The sequence below is a fragment of the Rhinichthys klamathensis genome, unplaced genomic scaffold, assembly GCF_029890125.1.
Source record: "Rhinichthys klamathensis goyatoka isolate OS25496 unplaced genomic scaffold, OSU_Roscu_1.1 h1tg000056l_1, whole genome shotgun sequence".
Lineage (NCBI taxonomy): Eukaryota > Metazoa > Chordata > Actinopteri > Cypriniformes > Leuciscidae > Rhinichthys > Rhinichthys klamathensis.
Window position 1 is genome coordinate 3,923,444 of NW_026606601.1, and position 12,212 is coordinate 3,935,655.

At 37.5% G+C, this 12,212-nt stretch overlaps 1 protein-coding gene across 6 annotated transcripts in view; it reads left to right on the forward strand.

The window, feature by feature from the left end:
• Window positions 1-12,212, forward strand: part of map4k3a (mitogen-activated protein kinase kinase kinase kinase 3a) — a 75,909-nt gene that overhangs the window by 19,824 nt on the left and 43,873 nt on the right. The gene's annotated exons all lie outside the window — the stretch shown is intronic.

Sequence of the window (12,212 nt, forward strand, 5' to 3'; positions counted from 1 at the left end):
AAAAAGCTTTTGATATAAAACCCAGACCAAAGCAGGAGATGACATCAAATGGGGTCTGGGGTTTGATACGGTTTGACAATATAGAATATCATTGTCACAGTAAAGGATGTAGCTGTTTTATCCACCAGCCTGGATTGATGAATGACATTTTCTTGCCTTAAGGAAACCAGTGAAGTGCGTCTTTCATTTTGATTTTATAGAGATTCTCTTTGTGTTCTGTTTTGCTGTGCCAGCAGTAACTGCAGGAACAATAGCAGACCTCAAACCTTTTTTTGCTGGTTTGAGATAAAACCCACAGCCTTCTCCTTCCGATGGCTTAACTTCACCAGCATGCTCTTAAAAAAAAAAAGTCCAGTTAAAGTTTCACGTTGTGAAATTAAAGTAGAACAAATTACAACTGGTAACCAAAGTTTGTTGTGTGTCCATACCTTTATGCAGCACCTTGGTTGGTTTGGTTTGCTACTTGGTTTAAACATTGACTAAGAACTCAGTAGCCACTCACATTCATAGATGCAGATGCACACAGTGTATTAGTCAGCTTTCAGCCTCCATAATTACTACATGCCTTTCATACCAGAGACGAGAGAGAATGAGAGGAGAATGGGGGTTTCTGGAGGCCCTGCGCTTTGCTTTCTCAGCTGTAGTTTGAGATAAGCGAGGGTTTGCATGTGTGTGTGTGGCTTTTCGATGCCCCGTTGTAATAGGACGCGTTGCCGTGCCAGATATCTGTTAGGCTGGGTTTCATATGTAAGGGCTAGATTTAGTCTGAGTGTTTTAGAAACACCTGCTCAGGCTCGTGCCCAAGCTGTTCGTTTTGAACGGGCGGGAAATATAGTGTAAACAAATCTGAACGGGTGTCTTTGAATGCAAGCTAGAAAACTATAAATTTGATCTTGATGGTGCAATATGCTAGTCATAGCTTTCAGATGAATCATATTTCAAACTTCGATCAGAATAACAGCATATTTGTGTCAAGTGAAATGTTAGTTTTTATGGGATTGAAAAATGCTTTGATGCCTATCTATCTATCTATCTATCTATCTATCTATCTATCTATCTATCTATCTATCTATCTATCTATCTATCTATCTATCTATCTATCTTAGATGACAGACAGATATCTATCTGTGTATTTGTCGATCTGTCTGTCTGTCAGATAGATAGATAGATAGACGGACAGACGGATATCTATACATCCATCTATCCATCATGTCCTTGGATGTGTGGCGTGTCGTTAGCTGTCAGTGGCACGTCGTTGTCGTTGCACTGTTAACTACTCGTACATGTATAGTAGTCATGTCCCCCAAGGGCTGTCGCGTTAATTGTGTTGGTTTGCAAGCAACGTGCTGCCAAGATAAACAAACGAATCAGTTATTACTCCCACATTTACCTTCACCTCTCTGGCGAGTTAGTATGAAGTCAGCCTAATTAGATAAGGATATTAACATGAATGTCCCATGGATGTGTTTTATGGTGATGTCTTTGTACTTCTTTGACATTAATTTACAATTCTGATTAACATGCAGAGTTTCTTCCTGACGCATTGGACCGCATAGCCGTTTTTGCTGTTCTAACTCATTAATGTCTCTGAGCTGGCCTTTACGAATCATGGTGGGGGGAGGACAACACACACTTTCAGGATAGGTCTCCTCCCTCTCCGGCACTGTGGGGATCAGGACATGGCTTTGAGATTTGGCTCATTAGTTTCACATAATCAACAGGGGATCGTCTAAAAAGACCCAATAAATGTGTTTGCAAACAGACATGCCAACACAGACATCAAGACCTGGGGAGAGTTTATGTGGGGGTGTTCGGTGACGTGTTGATGTGCGGTGAGATTCATTCTTGGCCTGAGATGAGAGGCGCAGTGACCAGGATTCAGCTGGATGTGCTCTTATTTCTCTGTGTGTGTTAGATTGGTTGGCTCGAGCAATGTTGGTCTCATGCATTTCATTCAAAATTGATGAATCTATGATATTGGACTTCAGAAAGGAGCAATTTGCCACTTTGAAACAGGCCTGTAGAGGGAATCAATTTTGGGTGTCTTTTTCAGCTTCCTTCTTGGTTTGTGCTCGTTTGTGTGTATGCGGGCTCACACATCTGATTGTGTACTCGGACACTTGTGTGTATAGGCAAACATTGGCCTGCATGTGTGAGTTTGTGCACCTGCTTCTGTGTATTGCTGAACAGCAAAGGCTATTCTTACCATAAAAAGAAGGGCGACCTCATGAGCAAGCACTTACCCTCCCTTGCCTTCCCTCTTAATGTCAGCTTGTTGTGTAGCATATTCACAGTGACAAGCTGTAGAAAGTGTGGCGAGGCAAAATGTTCTCTGCCAGCCAAGTGTGGACACTTAAAGGGATACTCCACCGTTTTTTCAGATTAAACTATGTTATTCCCTTAACTAAGACGAGTTGATACATACCTCTCTCGTCTCAGTGCATGCACTAAATCGCTCTGTCTTGCGGCGAAACTTTGATAGCATTTAGCTTAGCCCAGTTCATTCATTAGGATCCAAGCAGAGAAGCGACCAAACACCTCCACGTTTTCCCTATTTAAATAGTTACACGAGTAGTGTAACTCGACCAAGAATGGTGACACAAAATAAAACGTTGCGCTTTTCTAAGTGTGTAAAGTGGATAACTATAATGTATGGTGGAATACCATACCACACTTCGACTCGGCGCAGTAATATCATCACTTCGGAGAGTGAGAGGGGGGAGAGGATTTTTCACGAGTGATGATATTACTGCGCTGAGTCGAAGTGCAATCAAGCACTTGCTGTGGTATTCCGCCATACATTATAGTTATCCACTTTACACGCTTAGAAAAGCGCAACGTTTTATTTTGTATCACCATTCTTGGTCGAGTTACACTACTCGTATAACTGTATTTAAATAGGGAAAACGTGGAGGTGTTTGGTCGCTTCTCTGCTTGGATCCTAATGAATGAACTGGGCTAAGCTAAATGCTAACAAAGTTTCGCCGCAAGACAGAGCGATTTAGTGCACGCACTGAGACGAGAGAGGTATGCATCAACTCGTCTTAGTTAAGGGAATAACATAGTTTAATCTGAAAAAACGGTGGAGTATCCCTTTAAAATCTAGCGTTTCACCTCTCTGCTTCAGATTTGTTCTTCTTGGATGTAGAAGGATTGGTGGAAAACCTTGATTTCCTACTATTTCTCTGTTTTTCTTCTGCCTTTCGTTACCAGTTAATTTAATTGGCTGATGTTGATATAAGTGAAAGTAAATCTTGATATGGAACATAAAAAGGATGCTAAAATATTTACTGAAGATGCACAAGATCTTATTCTATGAAGATTCACTTGTCATTCGCTATGCAAATGTGGTTGCCAATGCCATGTTTGCTAAGGATTTTAGTGCGGTGTTATGCTTTTATTTTATAAATATATAAATGCACAATTTGCAGTTCAGTATGTGCATCACATATTGATTGTAAGCTTTAGAACTTAAGTGAGTTCAATCATTGAAGGACCATTCAATTGAACCAAGCGTGAAAGCACCCTTAGTCAGACCAGTTACTTTAGTTTGAGACTTTTTGTATGATTCATTAAAAGAACTATAGTTTCTAAGTCTGTTACCACCAAAGTGTTTTTTTTTCCAGAGGCTAGCGTATTTTTCCAATTGTTTTCAATGGGAACGTCGCGTTTTTTAAAACACCAGCAGCGTGAAGAGGCACTGAGCGTCTTTTTCATGCTGAGCTGCTTTTTTTTCCAGTTGAAGAATGTTCAACTTTGGGTAAAATGCAGCGCTCATCACTGTCACTTTTTACCCAGCCGTCCAATCACAGTGGAGGAGGGATGAGACAAATACCACAACGACCAACCAGACGACAAGAAGTACAACAACTGAACAAAACCATTGAAAACAAGATCCAGAGCGAATACTTTACATTGTATCGACATTTTTATATTCAAAAACAAACTATATGGGAAATCGAATACTAGTAACACTTCTACTGATGTTTTGTATATAGCACATAGCGTATCAACTAAAAAAAAAAAAACGCTGTGCCACCGAAACGCTCTCAGCGTTTTGTGTCCCAAGGACAACTCAACCAAAAGATGTGTTTTCTTGACATTAATTTTTTTTTAAATTATTTCTCTTTTTGTCATCACATTCAATTCAGACCATAAACTCATATTCATAGCTCAGATAAAATGATTTATTTTGCCATATAGTGCTAGTGATTCAGCTACCTCTTTCAGAGCAAGTCTGTATGACTTTTCTCCCATTTTAATGCCCGCCATGCAAAAGATGTTCGTTTCATATTCGTCTCAAAGTCTTGTGAGCTACTCATCTAGACATCATGTTTGGCCATTGTATATGCATTTCTGATGTAAAAGATAGTCTCAGATATATTCAGCAGACACGAGTCATCTTACTAGATTTTAAAACCCAGCCTATATTTCATCGTCCAACCTGATGTTGAAAAGACAGGACAATGTTCCAGCGCTATTCGGAGTGACATTAGGTGTGTGCGCGTTTGCATGCTGTGTCTTTGTTGGCTCTGATTCCCGTAAGACATGTAAAGGGAAGAGAAGGAGCAGGAGTGGAGGTGGGTCTGGTATTAGCCGGCTGGGAGCACTGAGGCACTGCGGGCGTGCAGGGCAATCATTTAAAATGCATGGGCTCGGAGGTCGGCGGCCCTCAGAAATGTCACTCGCTGTAATGGGAGGGGAGAGTGCCAGAACCCAGAGTCCCTACAGAGTCAGATGTGTGTGTGTTTAATGTGTGTGTGTGTGTTTGTGTGTGACTTGCATCACGGCAGGTGCAGCTGGTTCTCTGTCAACAAAGAGCTTTAGAAAAATATGCTGCTGATGTATGCACAATATTAGGGAAAAGTGGGTCCAAAGTCTTACAGTGGGAAAACACGGGCTAGATTTACAGACCTACGAAACAAATCGATGTTCCAAAATGTGATTGATTGTGACAGGGGCCAATATGCAAAACATTTCCTCCAGGAAGCTATTCAGGCATAAGGTAATGTATTTTCGTTGCCTGTCAGCTATAATAAAGCATTTAGACCCAGTGATGGAAAAATCGAGAGTAAATGATCAGGACAAGAATAATGTATTCTTACATTTTCCCCAAATGATTGATAGTCCATTATATTGGCAAAGTAGATAAATTGGCCAATACTTTGAGATTATTAAAATTAAATTAGGATTGAAAGAATTGCTGAAGGCTTCGTTCATACAGTCATACTGATGGCAACACACACACAACTGATTCAGTCTCCTTCTCTTACTCGTGATGGATTTCAGTAATACCATTTGGCCATTGTGAAGAATAATCATTGTATTTTGATGAATATGCAGCATTGCTAAGAGATGAGATAAGAGATGAAAGACATAAGACATGTCTTTCAAAAACATAAAAAAATCTTCCAACCCCTTACTAAACTTTTGGACCATGATTCCATTCATGCAGCACACATCAACCAAAATTTGGCTGAATCCTGTAAATGTAAAGTAGACACTTTTGTTAAAACGTGCTTGCTACTGTATTTCATAACTTAACTAGTTGTGTATTGAACATTTTTCATATTTAGCTACTGCTGCTGTTTGAATGTAGCCCTTGTTCTGCAATCTGTCAACTGCCTTGTCTTGATAATGTTTTTTTTTTTTGGATAAACTTGATAAAGTTCAGTTTTTTTTAAAAATATCTCATTGTACATTGTAACCTAATTCAGTGGCTTTATTCCAAAGCTGCCCATGTAGAACAGTCAAAATTGACAAGCAATTGAAAAGCAATAGGTTATCTTTCATTGTCATAACACTTGACATCAGAAATGGGTGTTTTAATAAGCATTGAAAATTTGTGGCAAACTGGGACTGAAAACACCCGTTTAGGGACACGAGTGCTAATGGCGACCAAACCTCTGTTAAATACACCCCTCATACCAATCAAGCTCTTTTAATCCCCACCCTAAAACACACACACTATCTCACTTTAACACTTACACACATTCTGTCACGTCAGCTGAGCTGTTAGCTGTGCACACACATATGCGCGCTGACACTCATGTCTAATGGAGTGACAATTGAGCACCTCTCTCTGACAGTCTCTGTTGCTATCCTACACCTACAAACATGCCCAAGAGCACAAACTTGTCCCATTTCTGTGTGCGATGACATGCTTTAATGAAATTTATTCATGAATTATTTGTTATTATTCTGATTTTTTTCATTTTGAACAAAATCATGACGGTGCTCGCTGCACCTTACAGTTGCATTCAAATTCTGGTTCACAATAATTGGAAAACAATAGCAAGAAAAGTTGAAGGTTTCTCTCTGGTACAATAGAGCTGTATTATATAACACATATTAACTGGACACGTCTGAAAAACTATATATTTAATTTATCTTTTTTTCTTAACAAACTTTGTTGTGTCCTATAGAGCTTGAGTCTGGTGGAAGACCTTATTTCACAGCAGTGCTATCTTTGTTTTTTAATGGGAATGAAAGCGAGACTGTGAGGGATAGGCATACATCTCTTCAGTAGGTTTTACTGTTATTTAATGTGTTTTTGGATTGTTCTGATGACGAAACACTGCAAAAATATCTTTCCGAGAAATTTCAGTTTACGAAAAACCCCAGAGAGTATGAGATCTAGGAGCGAAGTGATCTAGGAGCTTTATACAGCGGATGCCATTGAAAACACGGTAAGTCTGTCCCTCACAGCCTCGCTTTCATACCTGTCATGGCACTGCTCTGAAATAAGTTCTGGGTCTGGTGGACCTCTATAGATGCATGGTGCCGTTTCTAATGGTGATATGTTTAAATATTGAAAGGTGCATTTTCTTGAAATCATCCCCCGGTGAGACTACAGTCTAAATTCAAAGGACCTTGAAATCTGAATAAATTCAAAGAACCTTGAAATCTGAATAGGAGTATTTTGCTTAAATATATATATATATATATGAGGCTTTACCTCTTAAAGGTGCAGTAAGCGTTTTCTGAGAAACGCTGTTGATATTTGCAATGCAAGTGTGAATGTGTTTTTTCATCAATGCTAGCTGAAACGAAGCTAAATAATGGTTCGTGAAAAACAAAGCGAAGATGAGGAACGAACGACAAGGAAGAACAAAAAATAAACTCACAGTACACGAGTATATACAAGGAAGAGTTGGTTGTTAGTCGCCAGCAGCACATCAGCTTTAGACGATCAATGACTCTCAAAACTGTCCTGTTACTATAGCTAACATCACAATTGCATATCTTGGTTCTGTTAAACAGCAAAACCAATGTTTCTCACGTATGGAGCAGAAACAAGGCAGCCTCGGCATCAGTTTTTAGGTCTTCCCGCTTAGGTCTCTCCAGCGCTAATTTATGTTTGTTCATAATAAAAAAAGATGTATTAGTTTATGTGGATGTTAATAAATTCTGTAATTTTTCATTTTTATTTCATGGTGTCTAATGCATTAACTAATGTGAACCTTACTGTTACCTTTTGAAATAAATTGTATGTTGAGAAAACAAACCAAAAGTTTGATGGTTTATCTAAATATTCATCCAGTCTTAACCCCTTTATTATTATTATTATTATTATTATAATGCCTCTCTCAGAAAACCATCTGCCTTGACTAGCAATGGAAAGACAGCAAAACTATGCTTATCGAGCTAGTGTTGTCAAAAAACTCGGTACTTCGGTACCAAGTCGGTACTAAAAAAAATGAACGGTTACGGTACCAGCTTTTCTAGGTACCGAGTACCGGGTTAATCCGGTTCTTGATGCGCGCTGTCTGAAAGGTGCAGAGTTGCGTCCTCTTCATAAAAACACTGAGACATGGCGACCGGCGGCGCTGCTAATGCGTTGTAGGCCGCTGTACGTGAGCTGTATCGTTCAGTTTCGTTCCGACAAACGGGGCACTACATTTTCTTTTGCTCAATATGTTCAACGTTAATAAAAGGTATCCAAGCAAAAAGTTATCCACGCATTATCCTGCAGTTAATGAGAAAAGTGTAATTTATTGGCGCACTATATTGACTGCGTATTGAGACATATAAAACTGTTTAGCTAGATTTTCAACCAATCAGCATCGAAAATGTAAGTAGGTCACAGCCAAAATCAAGCTAATATCACTACGCACATGTAAACATTGAGGAGGACGTAAGCAGCGCATCTTCATCTGATAGCGGCGATCAAGCTCGATTAACACCCGTAAAGTGTATTCTTCATGTCGGAAAAGATGGCGGGAAGGTCCGCAGCCCTTTACTGAACTCCGATGGGAACAAATCAAGCAATGTGCGAAGGAATGGCTCAAAACGTCGGACACTACGGAGCTAGCTATCCCATGCTGCAGGTAAGTTACTTTCATAACATATCAATATTTGTTCATTATCTTTGGGTGATGCTAATTTACAAACTTCCCGATCAGAATCCCGATAAAAACATCGACACGATGAGAGACGTTGTCCTCCGTTGCTTGATCTGTTATCTGGGTGAAAAATAGGATAACCTCATCCATGAGTACAATGTAAGTGACAAGAATTATTCTATATATTTATGGTGTTTTGTATTTGTACATCGTTTTTATTTATAAAAATAGAAATGCAACTTAAACAATAATCTTTTTTCTAATTAAATTATATAAAGCTAATGTGAAAATATTTAACACAAAATAGATTTTTGTCAGCCACTTATATGAAAAAAGGTAACACTTTATTTTGATGGTCCACTTTAGACATTCTACTGACTATAAGTAACTGCAACTACATGTTAACTTACTCTATTAACCCTAACCTGGCCTTCTACTAATACTCTGTGTTAGTTGACATGTTACTATACAGTTAGTAGAATGTCTATAGAGGACCAGCGAAATTTAATTTCCCCCTCTACAATGGTGTCACCAAATGTAATTTTAAATTTATTTAATTTTTTCTTCCTGAATACACCCTCTGTCATTGGTGAAACTGTACTTATGTTATTGTGACAGTCTTTGTGGTCCGCAAAGTGGTGGTCTTTGTGGTTTCAGTGATTACAAAGAAAATAAACTATAATGGTGTCTTAGCATTTTAAGCTGTTATAAGAAATTTTTACAACCGTACACAAATCAAGTTTATAATTATGGACAGACTTATAATGAGACAGACGAGATAAAAATACTTCTTTAATGTTTGTTTTACAGTGTGACAATGGAGATATCCTGTAGCACATAATGAAAATTGCCATCTGCAAGAGGGATTCTCAGGAGGATTTCAGCATCATCTTGGAGGGGATGCAAGTCATGGCTGGCTTGGAAAATCTGGCAAGAGCCTGTGCTGTTCTTCTTGGACTCACGTATGCACTAAACCTCACCTACCCGAAAGAACTGAGGCACACTTTTGAGGCCTTTCAGAAGCTCTTCTTGGAACTGGATGTTTGCAAGTTTTCCCCGAAATTACTAACACTTAAAAACAAACTCATGACTTAGATTGAGACAATGCATTATGACCAAGTTCTGGTGGGAAAAAAAACTGCATTGATTGATGAACGTTTAATATTGTTCTACAAGCTTTCAGCAAGTACAAATGATTTGTTTTGCTACAAGTTATTCACAAGTTTTAGTCAAGAATGTGACTTTTCCAACAGAAATTTGTATGCACATGTTTTTGTGTAACAAAATTATTTTTCTCAATGACATGGAAAATGTTAGCATTTTTTTGCTTTTATTTTTCATATCTTAAAACTGCTGTCTTACATTTTATATAGATTTGTTTTATTTGTGCAAAAAAATACAGAATAAAAGCATGTTTGATAACAAAAAGTGCATTATGAAGTCATTATTATCTTAACCTGAAAAATGCAGTAAATGTTATAATTAAGTCAATTTCATTAATACAAACGAGTAAATTCTGCTTAATTTATTATTGAGACAACTTATATTAAAAAAGCACATTCCACACTAATAATATTAAATGCATCATGTGCCATAGACTAAATAATTTAGGAAATTTTACTTAATTTATTTGGGTAGATTTCACACAAAAAAAACCCTCAAAATCTACTCAAATATAATACGTGTAATATTGTTACCATAATTGTTTTAAGTATAGCATGTAAAAAATGTGTACATGCAGTGCAGTTACTGCTCGTGTATGCGAATTGACAATTCACCATTAAATGCGTTATTTTGAAAAGTGTTTTTTTAATATATATATATAGCCTATATATATATATATATATATATATATATATATATATATATATATATATAATATTTTGGCTGAATTCTATTTGTAATTCAGATTTTACCTCAAATATTATCTTTGAATTGGAACAACATAATGAGAAGTAATTGGGATGTTAATGCTACAGTAGAAGTTTTCTTGATAATCTTATCATGTTTACTGTGCCTAGATTGCAACTTCAGGTATATCACATATTTTAAACTGGTTTATTTTGTACCTCAAGTGGTAATTGGGCATTTTTGGGTTTATATGATAAACCGGTTTGAAAGTGCAAAATTCCCTATGTTTTCCCTTTATTTCAAAATGGGCACCGACTTTAGCATCATTTTTCTTAAAAACTGCAAGGTTGTGTGCGGAGAACTTTTTCCTAAGGAATCTCTATATATTTCTGATGTTAAATATAAAAAAAGTAGGTAGTGTCCCACGTGGTGGAACGAAACCCTATTTCTAGGCCTCTTTTAGGCTACCGACAGCGGCCTATTGGCTCTGAATCCACTTGTTGACAAGAAAGGAGGAAATAGCCACATATGGAAATATGTTGAATTAGGCTAATGTCACGTTGCCATAAAGGGACGTTCACATAGCACGTGTTTTTGCGCGGGCAAATTTCAAATGTAGGCGCGTGGGAAGCGCGTTAATAATAAAAGCGACGTGCGAGCTTGTTTTTTCAGGCGCGTCACTGTTTATGGTTGCATAGCGGAGACACGCGAGAGCGAGCGCTTGAGGAGAGAAGGAGAAAGCGGTGCTAACTGCGCTCTCCGTGATGACGAGGAAGTATCAGCAAAGAATTAATTGATTTCTAGCCCTTGCATTAGAAATCAGCTACAGGGTTCTCAAGTTTTGAAGACAGGCAAGAGTGACATTTTTGGCAGTTTTGGATGAAATAAAAGTAGGCTGCAGTTTAGTCAAATAAAACATGTTTTATCTCCTGTATAGTTTGGTAACACTACAATAAAATACCATTCAATAACATTACTTAATGTGTTAACATCAACACATTGAGTGAACAATATATTTTTACAACATTAATTAATGTTTGTGAAAGTTATTTAATACAAACACTTGATTGTTCATGTTTGTTCACTTCATTCATTGTGCATTAAATAATTGTTAACAGATAAAACTTTTGATTTAAAAAATGTATTAGTATATTTTTAAATGAACCCCAAGGAGAATAATTGCTACAGTATATATATATGGTTTATTGTTAGGTCATTTTATCTAATGTTATCTAACAAATAGAATCTTATTGTAAAGTGTTTTTAATACTACAGTTTCCATCTTTGTAACTGTGATATACACTTTAATATATGTAAATTTATCTAAATTAAGCTTTGGTACCGAAATTGGTACCGAGAACCGTGGATTTTCACTGGTATTGGTACCGAATACTGAAATTTTGGTACCGTGACAACACTATATAATCGAGCCATTCCATTGTAGTCCTTAAAGTCTGTTAATTTATGCCATTATCCTTTTTTAATATCTTTACCATGTTGATTAATAATTTTGAACTGGGCAAGAACAATTTGCTCAAATGTCTTTGGATCAGAATCAATGGATGCTTGCAGTTGTTGTTTCTGTGAGTTTGGAGTCTGTTTATTATCTTATTTCTCTCTAATTAGTTGTAATTTAAGCCCACTTCTTTTCTTTAGTTTTTTCATTCTCTGAAACATACACAGAGTGATCCCGCTGATCACTGTTCCTTTTCTATGTGTTATCTGCAGCCTTGCCTGCTCGTGTCCATGTACAGTAATGGAATTTCGTTGGGAAATTTACCAGACCTCTAGATGGGCTTCAGCACTTCACATAGAAAGGCAGCCAAGGTTTTTTTTTTTTTTTTAGTGTGGCTCTTAACTGTCCATTCTCAAATCAATGCACACTTCCCCCCTTGTCCGACAAAAGGCAGACACTCATAACTACAGTACATACACTAAAGTACATACCACGCTTTTCTTGAAGGGATAGTTTACCCAAAAATTCAAATTGTCATCAATTACTCATCCTCATGTAGT